General features: G+C 41.2%; 1 non-coding gene across 1 annotated transcript; it reads right to left on the bottom strand.

Annotated features, from left to right (window-relative positions):
- Positions 1–18311: 18311 nt before the first annotated feature.
- On the bottom strand, positions 18312–18430 carry LOC140732577 (U8 small nucleolar RNA). The gene has a single exon (XR_012100101.1). It is a non-coding gene; the product is annotated as a U8 small nucleolar RNA (small nucleolar RNA).
- Between the last annotated feature and the right edge of the window lie 406 nt (positions 18431–18836).

Consider the following 18836-nt stretch of genomic DNA (forward strand, 5'->3'; position numbering starts at 1 on the left):
GTCCTTAATGAAGGTATTGCTGACAAGTTCAAATTACATTCTGGCAGGTTGGGGAAGGGATATCTAGAACTTTAAGCCATTTATGTTTTGGATCTGGCAATATGACTATGCATTAGAGTGCATTGGATTACCAACATCTAAAGAAAAGAGATCTGCAAGTACTGCTGATTTAGCTGTGCATCATTAATGGTTTCAGGGAAGTAAATGCTGTAATGCATCGAGCACAGAAATATTATTGTGTCACAAGCTAGTTTGAATGTCCTTTATTCCCCAAGGGAACAACTTATTTATCATCCTTTATTGCAGGGCGGTTTTCTTTGGAACAGGAAGTAGCTTTCACGAGGCACTTGTAAAAAAATGTCTGCATGCAAAATTGCTATTCTGTCTCGGAGGCCAGTCCTCCTACACTGTAATCATGATCCAATCTCTCATAAATTTTCATTATCACAGAGTAAATCATGAAGTCACAATTTACAATCACAATGGTAAAATCTGCCATTGTAACTTTCCCTCTATCTTGTTCTGGAGTATGAGAAAGGCATAGATACGTGTCCTTTTTGAAAGTAGGATAGAAAAAGCTTCTTTAACCATTGTCGTTCAGTTGCTCCCTTGTCCTTTCCTTTAAAAACAAAATCAATATTACTATGGTTATTGTTTCTCCTGCACTGGCAATGCTCCAGATTTCATGAACGATTTATTGATTTCACACTCTTGTTATAATGGGTGCAATTTAGGAGGATGGAATGGAGATGGTGAAATTTCTCTCCACTTACTTTTTAGTGCAGAGGATGGCACGAATTAAAATAGAGCAGAATCAATAAGTTTCTCGCCATTCCACAAATATTGACGATACTGCTTGCATGAATTTTTCCTATTCTTCTTCTAAGCCCCCATTAATCTTCATTTCGCTGTATTGAAACCAATTTATTGCATATTTTTTCCTACTTCTTCGGCAAAATCTGGATCTTCTTTGTCTTGAATTTTTTTTCATATCATTCACATAATTCAAAGTCCAACCTTCGTCACTCTTATGTTAAACGTCCAATTCTTACAAAGCAGTACAGCAGAAGAACAAGCCCTTTGGCCTGTAATGTCTGTACTGAGCAAGATGCAAAATTAAACTAATCCTGAATGCATGAACATGATCCATGTCCATTCTCTGCATATTAATGAGCCTATCTAAAAGCCTCCTTAACATCACTATCATATTTGGACCTTCAGAGGCCCTTGAAACTTTCCCTCTCTCACCTTAAAAGTATGCCCTCTGGTATTCCACGTTTTTACCTGGAAAAAAATGTTTGCCTTATTGATGTCTTACTCAATTCAATAAACATCTATCGCGTCTACCCACAGCCTCCATTGCTCTAGAGAAAATAATCCAAGACTGTACAACCTCTCCTTATAGGTAAAATCCTCTAACCCAGCAGCATCCTGATAAACTCTTTTTTGTTCCATTTCCAAAGTTTTCACATCCTTCCTTTCTGGCTTCTTCCCACTTCTTTTCCAGTCCTGATGAAATGTTGACTATTTATTGCCCTCCATAGATACTGCCTAACCTACAGAGCTCCCCCAGCATTTGGTGTGTGTTGCTCCAGATTTCCAGCATCTACTGAATTTCTTGTGTGTATGATATCTTTTCTGTAATTTGGTGACCAAGATTGCTCACAACACTGCAAGTGGGGCCTTAGAAGGACTTTATACAAATACACCATAATGCCCTAACTCTTAATCTCCATGACCTATATTGAAATATCTTTAGCCACCTAACCTAGATAGATAGATAGATAGATAGATAGATACTTTATTCATCCCCATGGGGAAATTCAACATTTTTTCCAATGTCCCATACACTTGTTGTAGCAAAAACTCATTACATACAATACTTAACTCAGTAATAATATGATATGCATCTAAATCACTAACTCAAAAAGCATTAATAATAGCTTTAAAAAAAAGTTCTTAAGTCCTGGCAGTTGAATTGTAAAGCCTAATGGCATTGGGGAGTATTGACCTCTTCATCCTGTCTGAGGAGCATTGCATCGACAGTAACCTGTCGCTGAAACTGCTTCTCTGTCTCTGGATGGTGCTATGTAGAGGATGTTCAGGGTTTTCCATAATTGACCGTAGCCTACTCAGCGCCCTTCGCTCAGCTACCGATGTTAAACTCTCCAGTACTTTGCCCACGACAGAGCCCGCCTTCCTTATCAGCTTATTAAGACGTGAGGCGTCCTTCTTCTTAATGCTTCCTCCCCAACACGCCACCACAAAGAAGAGGGCGCTCTCAACAACTGACCTATAGAACATCTTCAGCATCTCACTGCAGACATTGAATGACGCCAACCTTCTAATTAGTTTTGGTTCTGCCCATTATCAAATGTTCTGCAGATAAATTTCTCATTGAAAAAAGTAACCCTTATATTGTAACTCTGCCAGGAATTGACACGGTTGACAGACCTGCAGGGTCTGTTCAAATTCAGATTCATGTAGATCAAAACATATAGCAAAATGCATCATTTACGTTAACAACCAACACAACCTAAAGATGTGCTGAGGGTGAGGGGTTACACATTCTGGCGCGAACATAGCATGTCCACAACATTATACACCACACACACACACACACACACACACACACACACACGCACACACACACACACACGCACACACGCACACACACACGCACACACACACGCACGCACGCACACACGCACGCACACACGCACGCACGCACGCACACACACAAACACACACACACACATGCACACTTTTCTCACCCTCCAGCCTCAACTGGATTCATGGACTTTTGGTCCAGTAGATGTAATTATGGCCCAGAATTACATCTCTTGTAAAAAGTTTGGTCTCACTACAACTCTGCTGTATCTTTTCTCGGCCTGACTACATTCTTTAGACCAAAAAATTTGGAACACATTCAAAGAGCTTTATGCTGCCATGGTGTACAAACAGATATTCCAACAAAATGGAAGATGAAGAAAATGATCTGTGTAACTTTACCATATAAAGAGAGATGCATTAAAATGGTATTGGCATTCGTATTGGTATCGGTTTATTTATGTCACATATAATAAGACAGTAATAATCTAAGGTTTGCAAGCTACCTGGACCTTCAAGATGTAAGTACTTTGGGGCAGGAGAAGGAAAAAGCAACAACAGAATGTCAAATCTACTGCTACAGTTACAGTTAGTAAAAGTGCAGTGCAGTTAGACAGTATAGTGTTAGGGTGATGATGATACCGAGGTCCATTCAAGTCATATAACAGTGGGACTGAAGCTGTCCTAGAGCTTGGTGGTGTTTGCTTCCAAGGCTTTATATCTTCAGCCCAATGGGAGGGGAGAAAAAAGAGAAAATCTAGGGTGGGAGCAATCTTGCTTAATAGCCACTTTACCAGGGCAGCAGCTGGTGTAGATGGAATCCATAATTAATTCGGTATCAGTGGGTAAATTTGTTTCATACCTAATGCAATATTTACATCTTTTGTAATCTATCTCTACTCTAGAATACAATTAATACTCACTGTTATTTCAAAAACTTCGAATCGTAAAGCATAGTAATAGACTCACAGTGAGATAAACCACAAGAACGGGTACTTTAGCCCTCTGTCCATGTTGACCATCAATTGCACGTACACCATGGTAGTATTGCAGTTAGTGCAACACTGTTAAGGCTTGAGGCATCATGAAGTTCATGTCCGGCATCCTCTGTAAGGAGTCTGTCTATCCTCCCTGTGGAATGAATAGGTTTCCTCCATGTTCTCCATTTTTCCTCCCTCAGTCCAAAGACATCCCAGTTAGTAGGTTAATTGGTCATTGTAAATTGCCCTGCAACTAGGTGAGGTGGCTTGCTGGGTGGTGCAGCTCTTTGGGGCAGAAGGGCCTGTTCCGTGCTGCACCTTTAAATAAATAAATAAACACAATCCTATTTTAATACAATTTAATTTTAATTCTCAAAGGCTAAAGACATAAGATTCTCAAATTCTTATCCACTTTTGCCCAGATCACCAACACACTGGGAAATTTTAATTTTGCCAATTAACCCACCAGTCTTTGGCAGATGGAAGGAAGCCAGAGGACACTGAGGAAACCCAGGCAACTACAAGGAGAACTTGAAGCAACACACACAAAATGCTGGAGGAACTCAGCAGGCCTGACAGCATCTATGGAAAAGAGTAAACTGTAGACGTTTTGGGCCAGGAACCTTCATCAGGACCCTTATGTTTGCACGAGGAGAATTTGGAAGCTCAACATAGACAGGACCTGAGTTCTCAGCTCTACTGTGCAGCTCAATTCCTCTCTGGGATAATGTGACAAGTGGACTAATTCAAGGCTCTACTTTATTTGTAGAGTTCACTCTATTATAGTAAATGTTCACTAGAACACTACAAACATGGACATTCATTAGACCTCTTAAAAACAACAAGTGGTTTCACTTGCAGTGTCTTTGGGTTCCTTTAATATTGCCACCAGTTCAACTGCTCAGATTAGACAGAACAAGCAACACAACATCCTTTGACAAAAGGGATGCTGGAAAGTTGATCGGCAAAAGAGAGGCCAGTCAACTTTCCATCTCTTAGCTTTATCCCTCTCCCTCCTGTCTTCTCCTATCATTTCAGATTTCCCCCTCCCCCTCCCACTTTCAAATCTCTTATTATCTTTTCTTTTAGTTAGCCCTGACGAAGGGTCTCGGCCCGAAACATCGACTGTACTTCTTCCTATAGATGCCGCCTGGCCTGCTGCGTTCCACCAGCATTTTGTGTGTGTTACAGGGACACCATTGTGAGCATACCACCTGGTATGGGAACTGCACCAATTTTTATCACTGGGCACTGCAGAGTGTGGTACGGACAGCCCAGCACATCTATGGACATGAACTTCCCTCCACTGAGGACATTTATAGCAGCAGGTGCAGAGAGAAGGCCTGAAAGATCATCAGGGACACCAGTCACCCCAACCATTAACTGTTTCAGCTGCTTCAATCTGGCAGACGGTGCAACAGCATTAAAAACAGGACCAACAGACTAGGGACAATTTCTTTCTACAAGCAATTAGACTTCTATATTCACATGTCTGTACATTGCAACAGAGTCATAACACAAAGATTTTTACTCCCACGTTGTGGGATGGATGTAAGATTTAAATAAATTCTAATCTGTTCTAAACATTCCAAGGGTGTCCCCAGACTGGTTTGGTGGACCTCCATGGACAATTGTTATAACCCAGAGAACACTTAGCAAGAAACATTGGAATTAACAAGGTAAAACATTCTGCCATGGTCATCCTTTGCTGCCAATATTAAACGTGTTACAAAGGCATCTGATTCTTAATGACCTGTTTGCAACAGTTGTCCATCGTCAGATGTTTGTAGAACATGGTGGTGAATGTTATCAATGAAAATAGGCAACTGGTGGTTGCCTTGGATATTGGGGAAGGAATTCAATATGATTTTGGGAATGTTGATTATTTACCTCTGTCCACCTGTTAGTGTCTGACAGTGAGGGAGCTCAGAGTAGAATCCAAGGTGAGGCATTAGGCTTGTGAGCAATGAGATTAGAGACTCAGTGTTGGCCTAGGTGAAGAAGCTGACATTGATATGCTTAACCTTCCTTGTGTATGCAAATTGTCTACCACAGTGTGTTACAGCTCTTCATACAGCTATAAACTGTGATGCTATACTAAACCTAGTAAATGTTCTCCCCTAAAGGTCAATGCAGATGCTTCATGCAGATTCCCATTACTCAATATATCACCAAAGCTATGTGAGAATGCCTCATAATAAAAGCTGATAGGATGCCTGAAATAACTTCCATTGGAATGAGTTTGCTCATGCCCATTGACTTCTCTGTGCCCTTTGGCTGAAGAAACACAAAGTTCTGAAATCAAGGAAGGCAACTCTAGTGATGCAGGTTTCATTAGATTAAGGGCAATGAAACAAAAGAGCAAATAAAAAACAAGGTAATCTCCAGATTATTTAACATTTGGTTATGGTTCATTGTTCATAATTTTGAGGTATCTATTGAAACTTACTTCACTGACGTTCTCTCTCACCTCCCTGCCTCGATTTTAGCATTTCAACAGCTGTCAGTCACAGGTCCAGCCCACTTAGAGAGCTGGAAGAAGACAAGCAAGGGTAACATCAACTTGAATCTAATAAAGTCAATGTTAGAGTTATATTGATCATAGTTCGCATTCTCCCAGCTGGCTGATAAGTTGGTACATTGAAGATAAGACCATAAGACATAGCAGCATATCTGGCCATTTCACCCTTTGGGTCCGTTCTGCCATTCCATCTTGGCTGACTTATTATCCGTCTCAACCTCATTCTTCTGCCTTTTCCCCATAACCTTTGATGCCCTGACTAATCAACAATCTATGAACTTCCACTTCAAATTTGCCCACAGACTTGGTCTCTCCAGCATCTGTGTCAATGAATTCCACAGAAACACCACCCTCTGGCTAAAGAAATCCCTTCCCTCCCTTCCCTCCTCATCTGTTCTAAAGGGAAGGACTTGTATTCTGAAACTGTGCCCTCTGGTCCTAGACTCACCCACTATTGGAAATATCTTCTCCATGTCCGAGGTTTGAGTGTGCCAGAGGAACAATACAATTAAAATTTTACTGCAACTCAAACCTTCAAATTTACTCTCCAACTCTGCATTGAACAGCAGAGCAAGTTTAGCTTTAGGAAGGAAACTATTATACGCCCCATTACAAACACGAGAAAGTCTGCAGATGCTGGAAATCCAAAGTAACACATACAGAACACTGGAGGAACTCAGTAGGTCAGGAAAGGAGTAAACAGGTCAAGATTCTTCTTCTAGACTCCCTTACATCAGCTGCAGGGGACACTGCCAGCAGAAGGTTCAGAGCTACATACTCTATCAGTTGACTTGGGAGTTTCTTTCTTGGGCAGGGCTGTCTGCCTCTCCAGGCTATATAGCAGACTATGGATGTTACTTGGTTCAATTTATATGTCACCTGGAATCCTCAAATTGAGTTAAAATGCTCATAAATACATAAAAACTAGCATGTATTCTTAATGTAAATAGCATTATAAAAAGTGGTTTAAAGTATTTACAGAGCAGTGCAGTGACAGATAGAGGGAGGTGGGAGAGGCTAGCTAGAATGATTGATCAGACTAACTGCCTGAGTGAAGAAATTTTTAAGATCGTGAAAAGTTTTTGTCTCAATAGCCCTATAGAGCTTCTGTTGTAACACAAAACACAACAGGTATCACATATAGTAAGGAACGTTCACCAACCCTGCCGTTCTTCCTGATCTGTGCTAGTTTCACTTCCCTGTATTTCTTGTCCATATGTCTTATAGAAGTCATAAATGTACCAGTACATGGAACTTCCTTTGGCAGCTCATTCCAAATATATCCCACCCTCTGTGTGAAAAGCATTTGCCCTTCAGGTCCCTTTAAAATCTTACCCCTTTCAGTTTAAACCTGTGCCCTCGAATACTGGACTCCTTTACTCTGGGGAAAAGACAACAACAATTCAACTTATCTTTGATCCCTCACGATTAAAGGGCTCCCGTCAGCCTCCTACTAGACAGATAGTCCTTGTCTAACCAGGCTCTCCTGAGAACTCAAACTCTCCAGTCCCAGTAGCATCCTCATAACTTTTTGGTCCCCTTGCCAGTTTAATAATATCCTTCCTATCGCAAGACAACCAGAACTATTCACAGTAATCCAAATGTGGCCTTACCATCGTCTAGTATAGCTATAACATGATGTCCCAACTTCTGTACTCAATATTCTGACCAATGAAGGTAAGCATGCCAAACACCTTCTTCACAACTCTGTCTTGCTGAGGCAACATTCAAGGAACTATATATCTGCACACCTAGGTTTTTCTGTTCTGTCACACTCCCCAATTTCCTACCATTTTCTATGCAAGTCCAGTCCTGGTTTGTCTTACCAAAATGCAACACTCTGCATTGATCTGATTTAATTTTCATTCTTTGGCCATTTGACACACTTTGATCAAGATCCAATCTTAGATAACCTTCTTCACTAGGAAAGAAATGCTCTCCAGGTTCAGATCTCACTCTGGAGACTTGGGTATAAAGCTGAAGGAACGATACACTGAAGTTTCCACCTTTCATTTGAAATACTCATTTGTGATCCTGGTATCTAAAGTAGCTGGAAAAGATCCTACGGCATTGTTTCAAAGAACATCTATTCCTAATAAATATATTACTGACAGGACTACCACACATTAAATGGACATGAAGACCAGAAAATGAATATGTTTTATGAAGGAGCATACATTCAATAGGATTACAGAGCCTTTAGCACACAAAATATTCAAACTGGACTTGAGTGGAATATTAATGGAGCATGGACTGAGTGAAGATGAAATTGAAAGCTGGGACTGTCAGATAATGCCGCAGTAACAAATGATGCTTTTACTATTCGAGAACCCCCATTACCATTAAAAGGCGAGAACCAGTCACAATTAATAACACAATCTGCCAGACCATTATCAATGCTTTCTAAGTAGATTTCAGCCATTTCTTGCAAATGGCTTCAAATTTTTTTTGTTGCATTTCTGATTGAACTACACTAAATCTGTGGCCAAGAAAGAGACCAGATGCCCTCCACGTGCACCTAAAACACACAAGCACAACAACAGGTCCTTTGGCCTGTTGCAACCAAGATTCCAATCCTACTAATTTCCTTTGCCTGCGTATGTTCCTATCCCTCCACTCCCTTCATGCGTCTGTCTAAATACCTCTCATACATTGTTGACATATTGTTCCCAGGGTTGAAATGTCCAATGCCAGAGGCCATGCATTTAAGGTGAGAGGGGATAATTTCAAAGGAGATGTGAGGGGAAAGGTTTTCTTTGGGTGCCTGGAATGCGCTGTCTGGTGTGGCAGTAGAAGCAGGTACAATAGAGAATTTTAAGACTTGTTTAGATAGGCACATGAATGTGTAGAAAATGGAAGGGTCTGGACATTTAGTGAGAAGAAGGGAGTAACTTAGGTGGCCATTTTATTAATAATTTCATTGGTTCGGCACACCTCCCAGGTGCCTGCGTCAGGTACATCTCAGATCACATCCACAGCATTTTGAAGGGTGGGGTGTGAAGAGAAGCCAGATGTCTTGGTACATATTTGTACCAGTGATGTAGAAAGGAAAAGCAAAGAGATCCTGAAGAGCAAATTTAGAGAGCTAGGCAAAAAGCTGAAAAGTAGGACCTCCCAGGTAGTAATTTCTGGATTGCTGCCCGTGCCATGTGCCAGTGAGGGTAGAAACAGGAAGATTTAGCAGATAAATTCATGGCTGAAAAGCTGGTGCAGGGGGCAGGGCTTCAGGTTCTTGGATCATTGGGATCTCTTCTCGGGGAGGTATGACCTGTTCAAAAAGGATGAGTTGCACCTGAACTCGAGGGAGACCAGTATTAATGTGGGCAAAATTGTTAGAGCTGTTGGGGAGGGTTTAAACTAATTTGGCAGGGGGATGGGAACCATAGTGAAGCAACTTAGGATAGAATGGATGGTTAAACAGCAAAGATGGCATGCAGTCAGATCGTCAGGAAGGGCAGGCAGATGATAGGACAAAATTGAAGCCAGCACGGTGAGTATCAGTGCATTAGGTATGCAGAATCAAAAAGGTTAGCAAATACAGTAGACAAAGTGTTGTATCTCAAAGCACAGAGTATAAGAAATAAAGTGGATGATCTTGTTGCACTTTTACAGATTGTCAGGTATGATGTTGTGGCCACAACTGCTGAAGGAACTCAGCAGACCAGGCAGCATTTCCATAGATGCTGTGACCGTACTTGTTTCTATAGATGCTTCCTGACTTGCAGAGTTCCTCCAACATTTTGTGTGTGATGCGTGGATTTCCAGCATCTGCAGATTTTCACATGTTTGTGAACTGAATCGTGGCTGAAGGATGGTTGTAGTTGGGAGCTGAATGTCCAAGGTTATACATTGTGTCAGAGGGATAGGAAGGTAGGCAGAGAAGGTGTTGTGGCTCTGCTGGTGAAGAATGGCATCATATCAGTAGAAAGATGATCAAAAGATGTTAAATCCTTGTGGGTTGAGTTAAGAAACTGCAAGGGTAAAAGGACCCTGATAGCACTTATATACAGGCCTCCAAAGAGTAGCTGGAATGTGGACTATAGATTACAATGGGAAAGAGAAAAGACATGTCAAAAGGGCAATGTTATGATAGTCATGGAAATGTTATGATAGATTGGGAAAATCAGGTTGGAAATAGATCTCAGGAGTGAGATGGCTTTTTGGAGTAGTTCGTCATTGAGCCTACTAAGGGTCAGCTGTACTGGATTGGGTGTTCTGTCATGTACTAGAATCCTTAGAAGGCAGTGATCACAACATGACTGAGTTCAACTTGAAATCTGATAATGAGAAAGTAAAGTCTGACATAGCAGTATTTCAGTGGAGTAAAGGAAATTACAGCGGTATGAGAGAGGAACTGGCCAAGGTAAATTGGAAGGAGATGTTGGCAGGGATGACAGCAGAGCAGCAATGGCTTCAGTTGCTGAGAAAAATGAGGACAGTGCAGGATAGATGAATTCCAAAAAGAAAGAAACACTCAAATGGCAAAATAGTACAACCGTGGCTGACAAAGTAAGTCAAAGCTAATGTAAAAGCAAAAGTTAGGGCATAAAACAAAGGAAAAAGTAGCACGAAGATAGAGGATTGGAGAGTTTTTAAAACCCTACAGTAAGCAAATAGAAAATCATTAGGAGGGAAAAGATTAAATATAAAAGCAAGATAATAAACAATATCAAGGTGGATGTAAAAAGCTTTTTCTAGTATATTAAAATTAAAAGAGAAATGAGAGTGGATATAAGACCACTAGAAAATGAGGCTGGAAAAATAATAACAGGGGCCAAGGAGATGGCAGATGGACTAAATGAGTATTTTGCATCAGATTTCACTGTGAAAGACACTAGCAGTGGGCCAGATGTTGAAACATAATGAGTGCAGTTGCTATTACAAGGGAGAAGGTGCTCAAAATAACAAAAGACCTGAAGGTACATAAAGCACCCGGTCCAGAGGAACAGCAGCTAGGCTTCTGAAAGAGGTAGTGGTAGAGATTGTGGAGGCATTAGTAATGATCTTCCAAGAATAATTGGACTCTGGTATGGTTCTGGTGGACTGGAAAATTGCAAATGACCAAGCCAAATTTGTATCCAATACACAAACTCACTGTGGATCCCATGTGACTACCATGATGGGCCTTGCCAAATGCTTTACTGAAGTCCACGTGCACAATACCTTGTCAGGTATCTCCCTTGCTGCCCTCAGTATCCTGGGATCTCCTTCTCTCTTGCTTTCCAGTCCTGATGAAGGGTCTCAGCCTGAAGCACCAAATGTTCATTCCTCTCCAGAGATGCTGCCTGAACTGCTGAGTTCCTCCAGTGTTTTGTGTTTATTCCTCCGGATTTCCAGCATCTGCAGAATCTCTTGTGTCCTGGGATATATTCCTTAAGATCACAGAGCATAAGACATAGGAGCAGAGTTAAGCAATTTGGCCCATCAAGACTGCTCTGCTATTCCATCATGGATGATCAATTTCCCTCTCAACCCCATTCTCCTGCCTTCCATCAGGCCCTTGGGACTTATCTGCCTTAATATTTTACAAGAGACCCAGCACTTACTCTTTCTTATTATCATCTTGCCATAGAATATTAACATAACCTTCACCGATCTTACTATACTCCATAGTGAATACTAATGTTTAGTACTCATTCAGGACTTTGCCTGCTTTCTCTGGCTTCAAGCATAAATTCCTTCTTTGTCCTTCAGCCGACCTACCCCTTCTAGCTACCTCTTGCTCCTAATAGACATATAAAATACCACTGGTTCTCCTTAATCCTATTTGCTAAGGATATTTCATCTCTCCCCATTCTTATCTACACCTTCCAGCTATTCCTTCTACTCTCTTTTATATCTATTTTTGTAAGCCAATCACTTACTGTAATTGTACATAATAATAATAAATTTTCTCTCATTATCCTATTAGATATATTAGTACCTATTTAGTGCCTTTGGTTTTTTGATTCAACCACATGTGGCTAATTGATAATTTAAATATTTCTCATTCTCAAAGAAAACTAAACAACCTGTTTCATATTTTCCTGATGTAATCAGACATTTATGGTAGCATCTTTGCAAATCCTTTTTTTTTAGCTGTCCCAACCGCTTCTCTGCCCTGTTATTGTGCAGAGATCACAGCTGTGCACAGCTCTCTAGCTGTGTACTGGCCGGTTTCCATAACATTTTCATATAACTTGGCTGCTTTAAACTCTGATTCTATCAGAATTACAACCCAGTGACTTGTTGACATTTTTAATTGCTTTGCAGATCAGCAAAGCTGTTATAAATGATTTGGCGACCTCTACCCCTGACACCTTTGCTCTCCTACACCACATGAATTCTTATTTCCTAGCTCTATGTTTCTATTTTTCCTCTCACCTCAGAGCCCTCAATCCTCAAGTTCATTGGCTTCCTACCTCAATGATTTATATTTTTGTTTTCTGAAGCCTTCTTTATGCATACTAATCACACTCCTGTTGGGGTAAGTGCAAATTCTGAGATTGAATTATTTGTTGACAAGTTCAAATCAGTAGGTACAGAAGCCTGAAGTCTCACAGCACTAGGTTCAGATTCAGCTACATTCCTACAACCATCGGGAACCGACCTGCACAACCCCATTCTTACCTCAGCAACAGAATACCATGGACCATCTCTTGCACTACAATGATCGTGTTTTAATTGTATTTTTACACATTGTATTTAAATGTATTTTTACATTATACAAGACAGTTCCCTTCGCTGACTTGTATTATTTGTGTGTGTTATTGTTTAATTTATATCTTGTATGCTGTCTGAATCTATGTGCCGGGGTCAGTACTGAAGGTCGAAGCCCACAGGTGACCTGCAGCCAGTACAAAAGATCAAAGCCCAAAGGTCAACCGGATGTCCAGAAGTCCACAAGTCAAAGCCCAGTGGCCAGTACCCTGAGTGGACTAGTCCACTGGGAAAAGCAAAGGTGCAATATCTGCAAGTTTGCTAGAGGCTGGAGACCGGGAGATGGCCGGGACTACGGTTGGAGGACTGTTTATGTGTGTGTATGGGTGGGTGGGTAAGTCGGAGGGGGGAATAGGGGTTGTTTGACTGTAGCTGATTCAGTTTCATTGCTGCTGTTGTTGCTTGTGTTGTTCTGTGAACATGGTGCGCATGCTTTGTTGGTGCCGGAATGTGTGGTGACACTTGTGGGCTGGCCCCCAGCACGTTGCTAGGTTGTGTTGGCTGTTAACACAAAGGACGCATTTCACTGTATGGTTCACTGTACATGTGATAAATGAATCTGAAATATGAATTTGATGCTGCTGCGGGCAGGATTTTCATATGTACCTGTACCTCACCAAACCAGTGTATATGATGATAAACTCAACTTGACCCAACAGTTAACAGCCCTGGTGGATGACCTTGGCTGGCGGCATGCAGGATGTGGAGAGAATAAGATGGGTTGAGTGTAATTGGGAACTCGATGATCAGAGAGGTCTCAACCAGCCAGAGGGCTTGTTCCTGTGCTATGGAACTACCCTTTATTCTAACCCTGCTGGATTCCAGGTTTTACCCAGTCTTCTAGGTAATTGTCTCCTTTTCATGAATCTACAGAGTAATGACCTACCAAGGAACCTTTTTGTTAAGTGAAATATATTGGTTGCTTGGTATCAATAAATGTTTTTTATAGGAGTATCCCAAGGCACTTAAATTAAGTATGGTTAACTGCCCACAGGATCAGTTAAGAAATCATTAACCATGGCACCTCTTCTAATTGGGTTCATGCAGCACCAAGGTCATTAAGGAGGATTTTTGGGAATTATTATAGAAGCCAAAGAATTGAGCTTTGGCCAAGCATAAACTGAAATACCTTCAGCATAGTGCAATCAGAAACTATCACTAAAGGAATTTTGTTGAAACCTATTATTTCTGTAAATGCAATCAAGTCGTCTGCCAAACATGGGATTAAAAGATGCAGAATCAGCATATAAGCAACTAATTGTCAATGTTTTGGATTGAAACCCTGTATCAGGAGTGATGCAGATTTTCAACCTGAAATGCTGGCAACTCTTTTTCCCCCTGCTTTCCATCCTGCTGAATTTCTCCAGTGTTTTGGAGATCTTGGAACCTGAAGCATAGACAGTCTTCTGTGTCTCTTATAAACAATTAATCTGGTATCTTAGAAATAACATTATGATTTCTAGGAGTTTCTTATCTCACATGCCTCCGGGAGAGAGCTAATATTGTTCTATTCTAATAATGTAGATACAACTAAACTTGTAATTCTGTTTATTTATTTGGTAAACCTTGCGGGTTTAAAAATTTTTAAAAACTGCAGATAATGGAAATCTGAAATAAAAACAGAAACTGCTGGAAACGTTAGACTATAACACCATAAGACATAGGAGCATAATTAGGCCATTTAGCCCATCGAGTGTGCTCTGTCATTCAATCATGACTGATCCATTTTTCCCCTCCTCAGCCCCAATCCCAGCCTTCTCCCATAACCTTTGAGGTTGTGTGTAATCAAGAACCTATCAAGCTCTGCCTCAAATACACCCAATGACCTGCCTCCACAGCTGCCTGGTGTAACAAATTCCACAGATTCACCACCTTCTGGCAAAAGAAATTTCTCCTCAGTACTGTTTTAAATGGATGTCCCTATAACCTGAGGCTGTGCCCTCTTGTCCTAGACTCTCCCACCATGAGAAACATCCTTTCCACATCTACTCTGTCTAGACCTTTCAACATTCAAAAGATTTCAATGACATCCCCCTCATCCTTCTAAATTCCAGTGAGTACAGACCCAGAGCTATCAAATGTTCCTCCTATGATAACCTTTTCATTCCTGGATTCATCTTTGTGAACCTCATCTGGACTCTCTCTAATGCCAACATATCTTTTCTTAGATGAGGAGCCCAAAACTGTTCATAATACTCAAGGTGAGGCCTCACGGTGCCTTATAAAGCCTCAGGATTACATCCCTGATGTTAACATTGCATGTTAACCTTTAGGGTGTTCTGTACAAAGATTCCCAAGTCCCTTTGTATCTCTGACATTTGGGTTTTCTCTCCATTTAGAAAATAGTGTGCACATTTATTTCTACCACTAAAGTGCATGACGATGCATTTTCCAACTTTGTAATTCATTTGCCACTTTCTTGCCCATTCTCCTAATCCAAGTCCTTCTGCAGTCTACCTGCTTCTTGAACATTACCTGCCTCTCCAACAATCTTAGTATCACCTGAAAACTTGGCAACAAAGCCATCTATTCCATCATCTAAATCATTGGTATACAGCATAAAAAGAAGAGGTCCCAACACCAACCCCTATGGAACCTCACTAGTCACTGGCATTTTCTGGTTTGCAGCCAACCAGAAAATGATCCTTTTATTCCCACTCACTGCCTCCTACCAATCAGCCAATGCTCTAACCATGCCAGTAACTTTCCTGTAATACCATGTACTCTTAATTTTGTAGCAGCCTCATGTAGGGCACTTTGTCAAAGGCCTTCTGAAAGTTCAAATATACAACATCAACTATGTCCTCTTTATCTATCCTACTTGTAATCTCCTCAAAGAATTCCAACCAGTGTGTCAGGCAAAATTGCTAACTTTGTCCTATCTTGTACTGTGTCACCAAGCACTCCATAACCTCATCCTTAAAAGTTGACTCTAACATCTTTCCAACCACTGAGGTCAGGCTAACTGGTGCATAATTTCCTTTCTGCTGCCTTCCTCCTTTCTTAAAGGCCAAAGTGTCAATTGCAAGTTTCTAGTCCTCTGGCACCATGCCAGAATCCAATGATTTTTTGAAAAGATTATTATTAATGCCTCCACAATCTCCACCACTACCTCTTTCAGCATTCTAGGAAACATTCAGCAGGTCCAATCAGTAGAAAGAGAAACAGTATCAAGCAGGATTTCCCAGTAGCAACCATTTTAATTCCAATCCCCATTCCAATCCAGGCATGTCGGTCCATACTCCTCCCCCCCACCCCCCCACCCCTCCATCACGATGAGGCCACTCACAGGTTGGAAGAGCAACACTTTATTTTCCATATAGATAGCTTCCAACCCGTTGGCATGAAAATCAATTTTTCTAACTTTTTTCCCCCTCACTGTTTCCTTCAGTTCCTCATTCTTCTCTCCCTCTTTCCAGTTCTGTTCTCCTAACCTGCCTATCACCTCACCCTGGTGCTCCTCACCTCCTTCCCTTTCTCCTGTGGTCCACTCTCCTCTCCTACTAGATTCCTTCTACTTCGGGCCTTTACATTTTCCACTTATCAGCTTCCAGCTTCTCAGTTCATCTCCTCTCCCCCAGCCACCTGGCTTCAGCTCTCACCTTCTCATTCTGGCTTCTTCCCCCTTCCTTTCCAGTCCTGATGAAGAGCCTCGGCACAAGATGTGATTGTTCATTCCTTTCCATGGACGCTGCCTGACCTGCCGAGTTCCTCCAGCATTTTGCATGTGTGACTAAGGTCAACTCCATTTCCCTCTCTTCACGTGCCGCTGGCACTCTCTACTTTCATCCAAGAGACTGGAGACATCTCACAATGCTGCTGGCAATTAACTGGCTTTCTAATGTATTGCTATATCAGGGTTCTGTTAATGGACTAGTACTCCAGAGAGAAGGATGAAAACTCCAGAGAATGTGAGTTGCGATCTCACGGCAGCCGTTTGAGAAGGCAAATTCAGTTTTAATTTTAAAAATTGGGATTAGCAAAAAATGATTCTGAAACTATTAGATTGCTACAATCTCCTATGGCAGTCCTTTGAGGTTCGCTTTTCTGCACCACTTCTTCAGGTTCTCAGCTGTCTGACAAGGTCAGTATGGGGCCCACAGATAAGACTGCAGCCAGAACAGGAGGTACTTGACACAGGGGAATGGAGTAGGTGGGAGCACAGGTGTTGGTTGTTTGGAAGATGGTGCACTGGGATACCATGTGCTCCTGTGAAAGGACTTCAGATTCTCAATACCCTCCCAAATGCTCCTCCACTCTTTTGAACAGTCAAGCCATGTGCATCGTGTATTCTTGATGACTGTAACACTATATTCCGCATTTGGTTATCAATGTCCTTTTGTACTGCCTTGATATGATTATGTATAGCATGATCTGTCTGGAGAGCATGCAAACAAAATCTTTTCACTGTATCTCAGTACCGTAAGACCAGAAGACATAGAAACAGCTCATGGAGTCTGCTCTGCCATTCGATCATTGATAATTTATTTTCTCTCCCACCCACTTTCTCCAGCTTTCTTCCCATAACTTTTGATGTCCTTACTAATCAAGAACCTATCAACTGCCTTCTTAAGTATACTCAAGGACTTAGCCTCCACAGCCACCCATATCAAGGAATTGCACAAATTCACCACCTTCTGGTTAAAGAGGTTCTTCCTCACATCTGTGTAAAGGGATGCCCTTGTATTCTGAAGCTGTGCCCTCTGGTCCTCTACTCTCCCACTACTGAAAACATCCTCCATAGGTTCACTTTCAATAATAACCTGTCTGGCAGAACCAACTTATTGTGGTTAGAATCTCACTGCCAGACTTCTTCCGATTTTGGGGATCATAGATTTAATAAGGTCCTGGGAGACAACTTTTTCTTGGAGAGTCGTCATTATATGGAATGAGCTGCCAAAGGAAATGGTTCCATCAGGTACACGAATGACTTTTAAAGGGCATTTGAACTGGTATCTGGATAGGAACGATTTAGAGGGATAAGTTTCAACAGCCGGAAAATGGGACTAGCTTAGATAGGAATCATAGTCAACATGAACCAGTTAGGCCAAAGAACTGGATCCATGCTAAATGACTCAATGACTCAAAGTGGTCCCACTCGTCAGGGTCTTGCTGTTGACCTTCATTGTCATGTTGTCATATTTTTCTTTAAAGGGAAGTTAACATCCATCGATTTGTGGATGTTGACTATAAAGACCACAATTTCCAAATGGATAATGGATAACTTGAAGCCAGGCCTCCAAATGTATCAACTGGATTTGATTAGAGAGCTAAGGTAAAAGAACCCTTAGGAGGCAGTGTACATAATATGAGAGGCTTCACTTTGCAATTTAAGAGAGAGAAGCAAAAGTCAGATGTATCAGAATTACTGTGGAATGAAGGAAATTATAGAGACATGAGAGAAGAGCTGACCAAAGTTGATTGGAAGGGATTTCTAGCAGAAATGTCACCAGAACAGCAATGGCTCGAGTTTCTTTTTATTTTTTTTATTTTTGCTAGCAGTCAGAATGGTCCTGAGGGGTTGTCTGACCATCAGGGTGGGAGCTAGTTAATCACCAGCTCATTTACTCCATTCATCATTTCTGCTGCAAAACTGCAACAGGATGTACCTCACTGACTCGAGTTTCTGGGGATAATTTGGAAGACACAGGATAGATACGTCCCAAAGATCAAGAACATATTCTAAAGGAAGCATGATGCAACTGTGGTTGATAAAGGCAGTCAAAGAGAGCAAAAAGCAAAAGAGAGGGCATATAATAGAGCAAAAAATAAGACTGGAAAGCTTTTTAAAACCAACAGAAGACCATTTTAAAAAAGCCATAAGGAGAGAAAAGATGAAATATGAAGGTGAGCTAGCCAATAATACCAAAGATGATAAGATGATACTAACAGTTTTATCAGATATATAAAGAGTAAAAGTGAGGTGAGAGTAGATTTCAGACCACTGAAAAATGATACTCGAGAGGTTGTAATGCAGGACAAGGAAATGGCAGAAACTCAATAAATATTTTGTATCCATCTTCACT

The sequence above is a fragment of the Hemitrygon akajei genome, chromosome 8, assembly GCF_048418815.1.
Source record: "Hemitrygon akajei chromosome 8, sHemAka1.3, whole genome shotgun sequence".
NCBI lineage: Eukaryota > Metazoa > Chordata > Chondrichthyes > Myliobatiformes > Dasyatidae > Hemitrygon > Hemitrygon akajei.